This window comes from Lissotriton helveticus, chromosome 7 (genome assembly GCF_964261635.1).
Source record: "Lissotriton helveticus chromosome 7, aLisHel1.1, whole genome shotgun sequence".
Classification (NCBI taxonomy): Eukaryota; Metazoa; Chordata; class Amphibia; order Caudata; family Salamandridae; genus Lissotriton; species Lissotriton helveticus.
Window position 1 is genome coordinate 462,788,266 of NC_136068.1, and position 15,597 is coordinate 462,803,862.

Sequence of the window (15,597 nt, forward strand, 5' to 3'; positions counted from 1 at the left end):
TTAAATGTGTGACAGAACTCATTTTCCACACATGCACAAGGTATTTTTCTATGTCTTTAAAGTCACATTCTTCATCTTTCTCAGCAAATCCTTATGGAAACTTCGCAGGTTCAGTAGTTAAAGCTCCAAGCTTTGTTCCAATTTTGCTCATAGTGTCATCACCCGTAGGAATATGTGCCTTGATAAAAACACTGGGCATCTTTGGGTCAAGTTGCTTGTACAGCATATGAGTGGGATTAAGTGTATTTTCTCACCTATTCCATAACTTATCCAAAACTCTGACAAGCCTTGACTTACAAAAAGTGCAACAAATGTAAGTAGCACAATAATAACATCGGTGTCATATGAAAGTCCAATGACTCAATTGGAACCATTTCGAACACCCCACTCAACATGTGGCACAACATGAAGGTCAGCTTCCTCCAATTTGCTGTTAAGTTCTTGAACAATATAGCTCTTACCTTTTGAATATATCTCTGCAGGCACCAACTCCTCATTGACAATCATTTCACTTGCAATAATTGGAAATCAGTGTTCACTGAAGCATCAGCAATATTTTGGTGAGCTAACATCTCTAAGTTCATCTTGGTCGATTTTGACCAGAATGTATCAAGTTCCATAGGTATAGGTGTCGAATTTGGGATTCAGGCAATGTCAGTTGTTCCACATGTAGACATTCATCTGATTCTCTAACATTCTTTGACAGATAGTTAAAGATAACTGTCAAAGACAATGTGCAGTTCTTGCAAGGTGCACACTAACTTTGAACTCTGTAGAACAGTCTGAGCAACCTCTCTGAAGTTATGCATGGATGAAATCTTGACCATTCGAAATTGTGATATCAAGTCCACAACAACAGCAGTTTTCAATGAGGACATCTTTTCAAATTGAAATTCTTCACGTAAAAGTTTTTTTCGAGCTCTTGTATGAGTTTGTGCTTAATTGGTTTGATTGTGGCATCTCCATCAAATAATGAGTTTGTTGGAAGAAGATCATGCAAAAGTATGTCCTTGGTAAAAGCACCCCTTTCTTTTGCTACATTCAGCTTTCTATGTGATTGCAAAAGTAGTGTTTTTGTAACCTGTTTAGTAGCGGCTGGTTGGACGAAACTCTTACTATGGCAATTAAAGTGTGTAAGTTTAGCTTTAGTGATTATGTGAAACAGCTTTTTTCTCTTTAAATACAAATCTCTCCTACTTTAGTTCTACATATAGGTGCGATCTATGTTCCAGGACATCTAGTAGGCGTGTCTTTATATCATTATCAAAAAACAAATGAAAAAGAGGAGGAAAATGATAGGACTCGTTTGTCTCCCCTGGGTATAGATATCTAAACAAAGAGAACAACCATAAAGCTAAGCTCTAAAAAAATAAAATAAAAATTCAGGGTTCAAATTAGATTATTGCATTACAAATTTTGTTTGCTTTTTTTGCATATAATAATAACAATAATCCACATTTGTAAAGCACAAACAATCACCCGTAAGGGTCTCCAGGTGCTGGGGGCCGTCAGGAAGATTAAGCAAGCTATTGCCCAGGATTAACATGGTGCTGGGCTAATCTGCCGCCGGCGATCGAACCGTGATCCCCAGATTCCAGCGTCAGTCACCCTGGCCGCGGCGCCACACCTCTCCCTACATATAAGTCTCCTTGACAGGAAAACCATTTGGAATTTTAGAAGAACCCTCACCCACCAACCTAGTTGGTGGCATGCTTCATCATCAGCTTCCCACCCGGAAGGCTGTGTGCCTCCCAGGTGTGCTTTGACCCAGAGAAAGGAACTAGTAGGTTCTAAAACAGGCGGCCGACCTTGATGCAGGTGAGACTATAGGCGCCACTTCCCTCTCAGATCTTTGTCATGAAAAAGTCTCATTTTGGAATGTTTTGTGTTGTGGGTGCTAGGACCAGCCACACAAGTGTGGTACTCTTTTTATCAGGAGACTTGTGGTAGCAGCAAAAAGTAGTACATTTGCTTTCACCAATTGGACTTTTCTGCATTTTCGGCTCTCAAATGTAAGCCAGTATATGGCAAAGAACATATTTTGCAAAATTCCCTATAAATCACATGATTTATTGTGCAGTGGTGTGCAAATAACCACTGTTCCTTAACTCAGTATCTTGGTCGCATTTCAGGTTTCCTTCATGACCATTTGTTGGTACACAATAAATAATCATTTTTATGGCATTTTAATTGTTGGCTTTAGGTATTGTGTGTTTTGGGGAATACCTATATATACCTGTAACCAGAAGGGTCTGGCGGATGTAACAGTATATTGCTTTCGTAAATCAGTCTTTGACCAAAAATTGCAGATGGAAAGTAACATCATCACCAATTAAATTTTTTCATTCAGGGATCTACACAAATCGCCCCTTTAATAAATTCAGACGTTTGTCTAGCTTTCAGGAATATATAACTTTCCAAGATCACCCATGGGTCTCACACCTGTTTTCTCCACAAACTCGAATAGATTGAAACTTCAAAAATGAGGAAAAATGAAATACATCTTACAAAGATGCTAAAACTATGGTACCACTTTATTTTGTTTTGCAGAAAGCTGGAAAGAAGAAAACCTTTTGCTGATGCCATTTTTAGAAGACAAAACTGCTTTCTTGAAGAGCACCTTTTCACCCATTTGTCTTAATAGTCCAGAGTGTAGCTATATTTTGGCTATTTTCTCGGAGTCCTCCTGTGAAATCCTCAAACCCTGGCTACCTTATAATCCCCAGGATATGGGGAAAAAAAGAAGGCAAATTTGGGGTGGATACATGTTGTGGAAATAAGTTATAAAGAAGTAAGCACTAAGCACCTCAATAATCAACAAGCATTTGCAATGCAATAGGTCTCGCATTAGGAAAGTTTGAGCTATTGGTCTTGTAGATGACAATTTTTTTATTTATGTGTTGGTTTTGAAAATAGCTAAATTTATAGCTTTGTCATTTACAATGCCAATAGTTATAACTTTCGCTAATGTGACACCTATAACCTGGGGTTGCGCTGAGTGATGCTGTGGTGGTGCTGAGTGGTGCTGTGGTGGTGCTGAGTGGTGCTGTGGTGGTGCTGAGTGATAATGTGGTGGTGCTGAGTGGTGCTGTGGTGGTGCTGAGTTGTGCTGTGTTGGTGCTGAGTGGTGCTGTGGTGGTGCTGAGTGGTGCTGTGGTGGTGCTGAGTGATAATGTGGTGGTGCTAAGTGATAATGTGGTGGTACTGAGTGGTGCTGTTGTGCTGCTGAGTGGTGCTGTGGTGGTGCTGAGTGATGCTGTGGTGGTGCTGAGTGGTGCTGTGGTGGTGCTGAGTGGTGCTGTGGTGGTGCTGAGTGATAATGTGGTGGTGCTGAGTGGTGCTGTGGTGGTGCTGAGATGTGCTGTGGTGGTGCTGAGTGGTGCTGTGGTGGTGCTGAGTGGTGCTGTGGTGGTGCTGAGTGATAATGTGGTGGTGCTGAGTGATAATGTGGTGGTGCTGAGTGATGCTGGGGTAGCGCTGAGTGGTGCTGTGGTGGTGCTGAGTGATGCTGGGGTGGCGCTGAGTGATGCTGTGGTGGGGCTGAGTGGTGCTGTGGTGGTGCTGAGTGGTGCTGTGGTGGTGCTGAGTGATAATGTGGCGGTGCTGAGTGATAATGTGGTGGTGCTGAGTGATGCTGGGGTAGCGCTGAGTGATGCTGTGGTGATGCTGAGTGGTGCTGTGGTGGTGCTGAGTGGTGCTGTGGTGGTGCTGAGTGATGCTGGGGTGGCGCTGAGTGATGCTGTGGTGGTGCTGAGTGATGCTGTGGTGGCGCTGAGTGATGCTGGGGTGGCGCTGAGTGATGCTGGGGTGGTGCTGAGTGATGCTGGGGTGGGGCTGAGTGATGTTGTGGTGGCGCTGAGTGATGCTGGAGTGGCACTGGGTGGTGCTGAGTGATAATGTGGTGGTGCTGAGTGATAATGTGGTGGTACTGAGTGATAATGTGGTGGTGCTGAGTGATGCTGGGGTAGCGCTGAGTGATGATGTGGTGATGCAGAGGGCAGAAAGGCACAAAAAACGAGTGTAACAGAGGGCAGAAGGGCAGACAAACAAGGGAAAAACGAGTGTAACAGAGGGCAGAAGGGCACAAAAAACGAGTCTAACAGGGGGCAGAAAGGCACAAAAAACGAGTCTAACAGAGGGCAGAAAGGCACAACAAGTCAGGACGTTAGCTCACTATCCTGCGATACTGGGCAAATTAGTTAATGTGTTCTTGTGCAATGTAACTAGTTCTCCTGTAAAGCTTGCCACTACTTTTGGGGGAGGTCGTGCTATATAATAACTGCAAAACAAAACAAAACAAAAAACAACCAGCCAGCATACCCCTTTGCGCAAGATCTCACTACACCGGCTGATCCAGCACACGCACAGCTATGAGGGCTTTGTACACCCTAGTGGTAGCTGTAAGCGGGTTGCCACAGCATAGCCACTACCTAAAAGCCACACAGTAAGAAAACAAATAAAACGCGCTGCAGTTTCGAAATGTATATGTTAACGCCAGGTATAAAAGAAAACACTGAAGTTGCGTAGGATGGTGGGTATAAAATAAAACGCTGAGGTTGTATAAACGACATGTGCTATGGAGAGCTATAGTATAGAGAAGAATGCAGCGCCGCTGTTTCTGCGAGATAAAGTTACAAAACATGTTTGTGAGCAATGTTGCGCCGCTGATTGAGGAGCATTTCCTCCTACAGAGGAGATCACACTATGAAAGCAAAGTAGGGAAAACTTCGGCAAAACACTTGTAAGCAGTGTTTTCAGAAAGGAAGAGGAGTTTGTAAACAGCCCGGCTCGAAAATGGAAGACGGATATGGCTTTGACAAAGAAAGCACGGTTATATTGATTAATGTAGAATCCACTGGAGCTGCAAGCGGGATACCACAGTATAGACGCTACCTAAAAGCCACACACCAACAAAACAAATAGAACGCCCTGCTGCTTCAAAATGTATATGCTAATGGCAAGTATAAAAGAAAACTCTGAGGTCGTATAAACAACATGCGCTATGGAGAGCTATAGTAAAGCAGAACGCAGTGCCGCTGTTTTGCGAGATGTGAGCAACGTTGCACCGCTGATTGCAACAACCCGTGAGTACCATATTTTCTGACTGCAAAAACGCGAAGAGTGCCGTATTTTAAAACATTGGACCACCGATTGCTGTGGGTAGGGGGGAGGAGAAATGCGAGACACGGCCTGGCGGCCGTGAAAAGTGTGAAGCAGGGGGCGGGGGAGCGCATGCCTTTGAAGTGAAGCTCTCGGAGGCAGGCGGCTGGGGGAGCAAATGGTAAGCGCGTCCACGAGCACATGCACTCAACGTAATCCGCCTGGTGGTTTCAGAGCTTGTTTTGCCCTTAATAGTCTCATCCAATTATCGTTTGCGCGATCAATAGGACGAGACCTAAAAAGGGCTCCACACTCATGGATGTCATGACTCCTGGGCTCCCCTTGGGACCCCCGATGAGCATGGTTTACCTCCTGTTGCTTCTTAGGACATTAAACTTTTAAATAATTTAAACAAAGACATTCAGCAGTGCAATGGGCACTTTAATGAACATTTAAAAAATGAAACTTGGTTTAAACAACATATTGCCAAGTTTCATTACCTTAAAAACATGTATTTGAATAAAAAGACACCTATGTTATTTGCATAGATAGATAATAAATGACTGTTTGTCATTTAAATAATGTAAAATCCCAGTGTTGCCTCTTTGAACAAACTTGTATATTTTTATACAGTAAAAAAAGCGAAATCTGTAATGTTTCTATCAAATGAGCATCATAATAAAATAGGTGGTATATAAATTAGACATTGATCTGTGTTATTACCTGTTGTGTTATTCTATAATTGTGCGCATTGGGGCTATTAACGTCAACAGTATCAATTATTGTGATGTCATCAGGATCACGTACAACCCTTCCTGGTAACATTAAGTGTCAACAATTATATGATGACACTAGGAAAAAGGGTAAGTGATGTCATTTTCCCTACCCCTGATATTTAGATGAATCAACGTGCATGTCCACACGTGGGGGTAAAAAAGCTTCAGCAGTTAAGGGGTTAAGTAAAGTGAGAGTTGTTCACTTTACCAATGTATGTTTCTTTTAAGGAACAGACTGAAGAGTAGGTCAAGGATTATCTAAATCACTGGCTGATGCAGTACATCTACCCTAAATCATTTTGGAGGGATAATCACAATATATGTACTTTGTTCTGCAGTGAATCGTTGGAAAGACTACAATACATTATTACACATTGTTTTAATTAATCAATTAAATTTGCGATTGCATTTTATTTATTAACCGTTTTTTGGTACAAGGAGATTGAGTAATCGTTATCATTTGACGGATCAATGCAAGAAGGTCTGGATTGTGGAGCACTCATACGTAACGCAAGCCCAAAGGTGGGCAGCAGTCAGGCGTGAATTTGGTGGAATATGGCTATGGGACACGGAAGTAATCTGGCTAGAGCAACCAGGAATGAAATGAGACCAACTTCTCCCCGCAGTGCAGGAAATACTTGGACAAGGTGGCAAACCGGATGCAGTAGTTATCCACCGGGGGGGGGAAATGACCTGGCAGTAGTGGGGAGGAGGGGCCTCCTGGAAAAAATGCAGGCACGCCTCACAGCCATAGCTAGACTAGTCCACCCGGCCGAGGTTATCTTTTCGGAGATAATAGTACGCAAAGCATGGAGGGGGGCCGAGAATCTGGGCGCAGTGGAGAAGTCAAGACTCAAACTGAATATCACCATGGAAAAAATATGCAAGGCCAATGGCTGGGGTTTTTATGAGACATAGGTTCATCAACTTGAGATCCCAGGGTTATCATTTGGGTGATGGGGTAAACCTGACAGGGGTGGGGATGGACATGTTTCTGCTAAACATAGGAGGGATCTTAGAGCAAATGGGTTTCTCGTAAGGAAAGAGGGGTAGGGAGAGCAGGGAGAGCGCCCTCCGATCGTAAAACCATAGGTAGCATGGTGGAAGAAACCCAAAAAAGAGAGAAAATTACAAGGGGTAGATGGAAGGCTCACATATTGCCCTTGGGATGCCTCATGGCAGGGGCACTGAGGGAGCGAATGACGGCACACAGCCATAGACAGAACAGATGGAACGCTCCCACAGGGCCCTTGGGATGCCTCACGGCAGGGGTACTGATGGACTGAAATACAAGGACACAGCCACAGGTAGCGTAGAGGAAAAGCTCACACAGGGTCCTTGGGATGCCACACGGCAGGGCCCCTGAGGAGCAAGCGAGGGGCCAGCAAAGGGTTCAGGGCAAGCGGAACGGCGATTGCAGCCCGGGCAGGTCCTGATGGACTCCCACTGAATTCGGAAGCAAGTTGAAGCCTGGAACCGCAGCCACAGAGGCCCGCCAAAAGGGGCCCCGCAGAACTGTGCTGTCTAAGGGCACATAACGACAAGAAATGTACAAAGACAATGAAAGTATACAATAACATGGACATTTTTAATAACCAATAAAGTTTCAAATGTACAACCATATTATGTTTGAATAAACTGCGACCTTTTAAGGCACCAAATCATGTTGTCACTGGTGTAATTCAATGGTAAAAGGGACGCAGTCAGTTGGGCAATAGGGGAGGGAGGACTCGCCCCTGGGAGGGGTTGAATCCCGGGCCGGGGAAGGCGCAGCCGGACCCGATAGGGGCCCGAGGCAAATGCCACCCAGAGGCGGGAGACGATCCCCCCGACGCGGAAGCCTGCGAAAAGGGGGTCGCCCCAAGGTAGCCAATGACCCCCCCCCCCCCAATTAGGGGGCGAGTTGGCAAGCAGGAGTGGGGTAAATAAGGGTGCAAGGCCCGGAAGGAACACACAACCCCCCCATCCATGCTTGGAAGAAGAAAGAATCCCACCCACACCAAAGGACGCGGGCATCACAGCCGCAAAGTAGAGGTGAGGCGGAAGAAGCCCAAGAAAGATAGAAAAAAGAGAGAAACTTAGTAGAGATAGATTGAAGGTACACACAGTGTGCTTGGGATGCCTCACGGCAGGGGCACTGAGGGAGCGCATGACGGCACACAGTCATAGACAGAATAGATGGGACACTCCCACAGTGATCTTGGGATGCCTCACGGCAGGGGCACTGAGGGAGCGAATGACGGCACACAGCCATAGACAGAATAGATGGGACACCCCCACAGGGCCCTTGGGATGCCTCACGGCAGGGGTACTGAGGGAGTGAAATAACAAAGACACAGCCACAGGCAGAGTAGAGGAAAGGCTTGCACGCGGTCCTTGGGATGCCACGCGGCAGGGCCCCTGAGGAGCACGCGAGGGGCCAGCGAAAGGTCCAGGGCAAACGGAACGGCACTTGCAGCCTGGGCAGGTCCTGACGGACATCCACTGAATTCGGTAGCAAGTTGAAGCCTGGAACCGCAGACACAGAGGCCCGCCAAAAGGGCCCCCGCAGAATGGTGCTGTCTAAGGGCACATAACGACAAGAAATGTACAAAGACAATGAAAGTATACACTAACATGGACGTTTTGAATGACCAATAAAGTTGCAAATGTACAACCATATTATATTTGAATAAACTGCGACCTTTAAAGGCACCAAATCATGTTGTCACTGGTGTAATTCAAAGGTAAAAGGGACGCAGTCAGTTGGGCAAGAGGGGGAGAGAGGACTTGCCTCTGGGAGGGGTTTGGTAGGGGCATGTCTGGGGGGCATTGTTTCAAGGAAGACAATATTGGCATTTTCTTATTCAATGCAAAGCACCCTATTATCTTTCGGCCAAGTTCGGCTCATATGTGCTGGGCATAGTTGGTATTCTTTGCAGTTTTATATAGTTCAAATTTGGCCAGAGGGTAGTAAAGCTTTTTACCTGAGAAGCAGAAGTTTTACATGGATGCCTATTTTTTTTTCATCCACTGGGTGATTAAGTGATTTGCCCAGAATCACAGGATGTATAGCGGACACTGGCATTTCACCTCCCCTTGAAATAAAAACAAAATAAAGAATGCTTTCATGTAGAAGTTGCACTTCTCATTTCAAGCGCTTTAATGCCCTTGTGCAAAGTGTGTGCTACATATAACAGCAAAAGAAGTATCAATTGTGCACTGTACACATGAACCAAACTTGGCCGAAATGCATTAGGCGCTCTGACAGTCAATGGCCAGCGTATTCCTGTGCAGCAGCCGTACACTCTAACTGACGCCTAACAGTTTCATTGCCGGGACTTCTAGCCATCAGACCACATACCCTTATTCCTGTTGTGCTGTTGGTTAGAGTGTAAGGCTGCAGCAGCAACCTAGCACTGGAATACACTCACTTGATGAGGGGCTCCTGTCTGTACTTGCCCAAAGTGTTGGGACAAGCAGTGAAGTTGGCAAACCCCATGCCATTCTCACGACTAGAGTTTCTGTATTAGGGGACCTGGTTAGGCCAGAGTCCACCTGAGTTCCCCAAGTATACCCAGCCACAGTTTTGGGGGTACTCCCACCACCTGGGGGATTACTGCTAATAGTATCAGGAGGTTTTGGAGTGTTACTTGGAGGACTATTTTACTTATTGTTGGCTATTGGGCAACTGATGTCAGTTTTCCAATGGCCAGGTTGCTTACATACATGGCAATAAGGTTTCTTAACGTTAGAGGAAGGATTTTGGGACCCACCCCCCTCAGAGGATTTTTGGGGCCCTGTAGTGGATTTGTCCTTAGATTTATCCCCACCTTTCTCTTGAGGCTTGGTAGAATCTTTCTTCTGGTCACCACCCTGATTTTTAGGCCTAATCCTGGTTCTGACCCATTTGTCTGCCTTATTACCCAATTCTTGGGGAGAGGTCAGATCAGAGTCCACCAGGTGCTGGTGTAGAAGCTGGTTTTGACAATTACCAAGGATCTGCTCCCTCATAATCAAATTATACAATCCTGTATAGTCATGTACTTTGCTTCCCAATAACCAGCCCTCCAGAGCCTTAGTAGAACAATCTACAAAATCAGTCCAGTCCTGAGTCTGTGTCTTCTGGGTATCCCTGAACAGCAACCTATACTGCTCAGTGGATAAACCAAACCCATCTATCAGAGCACTCTCCAGGATTTTGTAGTTATCAACATCCTTATCACAAACTGTAAGGAGCTTATCTCTGCCTTTATCTGAAAAGGAGAGCCATATTATAGCTGCCCACTGACTCTGGGGTACCTGTTGCACTTTACAGGCCCTCTCCAAAGCAGTTATCCACTTGTGGATGTCATCCTCACTCTTGTAGGGAGGGACAATGTTACTTAGGTTTCTATGGTCATATGCCCCTTCCCTACTTCTATGTGTATTGCTGCCATCAGTGGGTTCTAACCCACTTAACTTTTGCTCTCTTGCAAGAGCCAGTTTCTCTTTGGCCAGGGCAAGTTCTTGACTCTCAATCCTCAGGTTCACTTCCTTCATTCTGGCCTGGTGCTCTCTCCTCTGAGGGGAAGTCATTCTCCCCAGAGCAGAGGCATCAGACCCTAGTAAGTTATTGGAATGGTGAGATTCCCTGGACAGGGATCTCCTCCTTCTGGACCCAGAGTTAAGCCTGCTTGGAGATCTGAATGGGGCTATGCCCTCTCCAGCCCCATGTAAGCTTAGATTGATCTGGTTAAGTTCTAAAACTTGGACCTGATCAGTGTCATCATCCTCATCATCATAATCATCCCCTAGATTCTCATCAGGGAAATCTGCTGATGGATCACCCTCCCCTGTACTACTTGTTTTGACTAGGTTAGCTGCTTTAGCTACATCATACTCCTCTAGTATCTCTATAAGATGCTTAAGAGTAGGGTTTGAACCTTGCTTCAAATTTCTAGTTGTACATAAGTGTCTCAACTCATGGAAGGTAAATGTGTCATATTTAGAAGGTGCATTGGGAAGGTCAACTTCTGCTGGGAGGGATCCACTAGGTTCTCCTCTCACTGACATCTTTTTAGTGAGGTGTGATGTGTGCACCTACCTACACTAAGTGTTATCTACTAAACCTCTCTAGGAGTTGTAGTCAGGGGGTGCTAGGCCCTTTGCTCTACAACAACTAAGTTCAGTAGAACTTAAGTATTTAAGACTTGATTTATATGTACCTCTAGGTACCTTAATGTGATATTTCAAATGATATCCTAAGATTGTATGGTAAAACAATCAGCAAGCTGTTATCCCACCGCTGCCACCAATGTGAGAAGTAGGCCTGGTATATGATGTCCACTATTCTAGTGGGCACCTTGCACCAGTCCAAACAACCCTTATGGTGATGGTTGTAAAGTCAACATTATAGACCAGCTATCCTAGTGGTAGCATGGACAAAGCAGTCTTAGGCTAAAACTTCAGAGAGCATGTGAAACCAGCTGTTTTACCATATATAATCCCTTGAATACCAAATGAAAGGACACCACACAAGGTATATATCAAATATATATGTATTTATCACTAACACAACCCCTCTGCACTCTTTATGAGGTCAGAGTTCGAGATACAGCACAAATTACTCAATAAGCAAACTATAAGTTGCACAAATACAATTCTGCCCTAGGGGCCTCACGAACCATATACTAAATAAGTGGTATAAGGACCACTTCAGGAAAGGTGAGTAGGCCTAGGGCCTAGGAAATCACTGGGGCTACACTGAACAACCAAGGGTGTGGAAGTAGGAGGCCCATGGGAAACGCGTGCAGTGTCTAAACACACACACGAATTACCATAGAGTTTCAATGGGAACGTAAAAGTTACAAAGTAGTAGATTTTGGACACTTCCGGATGGACTACGGGAAAACCCTGTTAAACTAGGACACTTGGATAGTTAATACCCACGGGAGCACCGGAGTACTCGAGTTACCTCACCCAGGGTAGCCGGGTGCATAGGTGTTCTTTTGTGTCGGGTTTCGTCGCTGGTTCCTATGGAGAGCTGCAAGAAAGTGCTGTAGGTAACCAGGAGAAAAGTGTCCGGGTGGATCCAAGAGTGGATCGGCGTCGAGAAGAACCTGAAAGCAGAGGGGACAGAGTCTGGGTCACTAGCCAGTGACCAGGAAGGAACCAGGCGATGTCGAGATGCAATCAGGTGAAGAGGTGAAGCGTGTCTCTGCAGCCACGAGGACCAGGAGGCATCGACGAAAACCAGAAGCTGGAGTCAAGCTTTCCCATGACAGATCTAGCTGTTGGCGGTGTCGGTATCTGTATTGGACCCAACAAACCTTGGCAAGTGCAATCCACGCAGGATAGGAAGATTGGCTTCAATTCAGACCAGCATGGTCTGGGGAGCTTCTCCTTTGCAGGGAAGCTGGAAAAAGCCCGGAGCAACCAGGCAATCAGTGTAGTTTTACAAGGATGTCTTCAGAGGGCTTACTAGCCAATGGGCTAGCAACCACAAAGACGCGTTGAGCTGAAATGCAGGCGCAGGCCCCACGCGGCACTCATGGAGTGTGGAGGGCTGAGCTTCAATGCAAATGCTGCTCGGGTCTGGGGCTTCTCAAACCCCAATGAACAGCTTCAAGGGTACCTCAGGAGCTGCACAGGTAGCAAAAAGTAGGTAGTCCAGGATGTCCGGCCCCACGTCTCTCGTGTCCACCACGGGTCTCAGCTTTGCTGTGGATGTGGGTCAGAGTCAGAGAAGTTTGGAAGTCTAGTTCCTGCATCGCTAAGTCTTCGGGTTCCGGCTGGAGCATCGACAAAGCAAACTGGCAAGTTACTGTTGGTGCCTGTTTGCACAAGGTGGCCACTCCTTGACCACAAGGGAGATGTCTTCAGTCTTCCAGTCGATATGGAAAGTCGAAGGTCCAAGAGTTTCATTTCAGAGTTTCTTTCCAGGATAAATCTAGTCTCTAGGCACAGCTCCTAACTTTATACTAAACTAAGGGGCTGGATTACCTGCTAGGTCCCTCCTATGGGTGGAACCTGGGAAGGGTGTAGTTACACCCCTTTCCCTTTGTCCAGTTTTGCACCAGAGCTGGGGCTGGAGTGCCCCAGCAACTGGTTTGAACAGGGCTATGCATGGAGCACCTTGTGTGCCCCAGACAGTGTCTCATTTTGCAGCCCTCTCTCCCCCAATACACTAAAAGCCTGTCTGGGGAGGTGCTAGCACCTCCCAAGGCAGGAAACCTATTGTCCAGGCCTTCCCTGCTGGAGTTTCGTCCAGCGGCAGGAGGTCAGACTCGTTTCTGTGGCAGCAGCATCCATTTTGTGATGCTGAGGCTCTGTTTAACTTTAACCAGGTAAAGCAGTAACTACATCTTTTCTCCCTCTAGAAAGGTGGAATGCTACCCTCGCCTCCAGAACTGGCGGGGGGGATAGTGTTCCAAAGTGTTTGACACCTTACACTACATGTTTTGATAAAGCCAAACCAAAGTTAGCATTAACCGCGAGGATTATAATGCACTTAAGAGTATATGGTATGGCTATATCATAGAACAGCTATAAGGACATGGTTCCGAAAACTGCAGACAGGCTCAGCTCATGCTAGAGCACCATCTCACATAAAACCAAGCACTCGGCCCTCAGGATTGTTAAGTCCTGCCATAGGAGTGACTTATAGGTATATATGTGTCTATATATAAGGGTAGATATAGGAATACTATATCTAAGCAAAGGGTGATTACACACCCTTGCCCAAGCTGAGTGATCAGCCTGTGTTGTCAGTTTGGATGGCCAGCCAGGGGTGGCATAATTCATGCTGCAGCCCCTGGTAGGCCTTGGATGCACCTATGCCCTGGGTACCTATGGTACACTATACAGGGGCTCACAAGGTGACCCAATACCCAATTAGATATGTACCCAAAAGTACATGGAGTCCATTTTACAGAGAGCAGATAGCCTGGGGCCCTGAATAGCAGGATCCCAGGCCAACTAAGTTGAAAACCAGCTAAACACTAGGCAAAAAGTTGGGGTAACCATATAGTCAGATATCCACCTTCCTACAAGGGTGATCCATTTCCCTTACCCTCCGGGAAAGGAGTACATTTCTGACAATTTCCAAAGTGGGAAGGAGTTGGATTAGAGTTTGTAAATGCTCGCAAACGTATATGTTTGTAGGGCTTCACAACCATACAAGACGGACTATGCCCAGGGCCACTGGAATTATGTGATTGTGCGGCTGCAATGATTTTCGCATAATTATAGATTTGCCGCATTTACCTTAATCTGCTGCATAATCTGCAGATTTTAACCAGAAAAATTGTTTCTAGCTCAAACGGTTCAAAAGTTACTAAAAAGTCAGTGAGACATGTTGCAGCATAGTTGAAGGCACTTTGCAAACTTTGACTGATCACCTTTCTGTAGCTTATTGCTATACTTGGGAGTTAAACTGGTACTAAATGGGTGCAACTAATGCCCAGACAAGTGTTAAGAAGTTTAAAAAATGATAAAAAAAATTAGTAATACTATCACAAAATGATTCTACTGCATAGTTTTTATTTTCTTGTTCCGTAATTTACTCAATCCTGACGCATAATATGGCCCTCTCCTGCCGCAAAATTTCAGTGTCCCTGATATGCCTTGGAACACCCACATGTATTTTCGGCAGAAAAAAATATTTGTGCATCAGGCCCCCAGTGTGTAACGTCTATAACTCTACCTTAAAAAAGTTCCAAAACTGGCACCTTTGTGGGGTTCGGGAAAAGAGACCACCAAGCGAAAACGAACAGGAGAAAAAATTGCGGATAAAATATACTAAAGAATACAAGGCTGGAATAGCAGTGGATTTTTATCCACACCTAAGCCCATTATTAATAATAATTATGATTATGAATAACCTTTGATGTTATTTATTTTTTTACATTTATGACACACTTGCAGTATTCATTAAGGAATGCTCACGGTGTAAAAAACATGTAAATGGAGTTGGCAGAGAAATGTAAATGCCCTCTTCCAATTTGTCTGCGCTCGATAAAAACAATTGAGTCTTATTTAAAAAGATTTATGAGCCCGGTGGGGGAGGGGTGTAATAGCCCTGCTGTTCTTAATTAAACCACTGCACTCTGCCATTTTCGCTGTCAGGCTTATTTATGTGTCTGTTCGGTGTGAAAATATGTATTTCCTCCAAGAACGAATGCTCTGCACTTCGTCAACACCAGAATTTTCTACACTTCCCACAACAGCAAAATAGGAAAATATTATGTATTGCTTCTTTCGCTTCGGTTATTGCTGAACACGCGCTACAATGCTTCCCAGAGTCACTGAAAACCCTTAAACATTGAGCAAAGTAAATGAATGTATGAATAATTAAAGAGGGATATGCTTTATGCTCGCTCCCAGGAGGTTGGACCATGGGAGGGTTAACTACTGTAGAAGAGCATACGATGGTCGATCACTCTAGTGCAATGTACTTTTCCTAAAAAAATGGAATGATAGAAAAATCCAAGATCCTTAATCATTTGATTAGGGAGTACTTGGATACAGAAACAAATGAACCAGGTTCCTATGTAAGTTACAAGTAATCCAAGACCCTTAATCATTTGATTAGGGAGCCCTTGGATACCGAAACAAATGAACCATGCTCCTATGTAAGTTCCAAGTAACTCATAAGCATAGCATAATAAAAATGGTGTTGGTGGAGGTATACCTTCACATAAGCAGCAAATAATCTAGGCTGTCCCACTACTAGTACACAATCAGCAGGGCAATGCAGTGT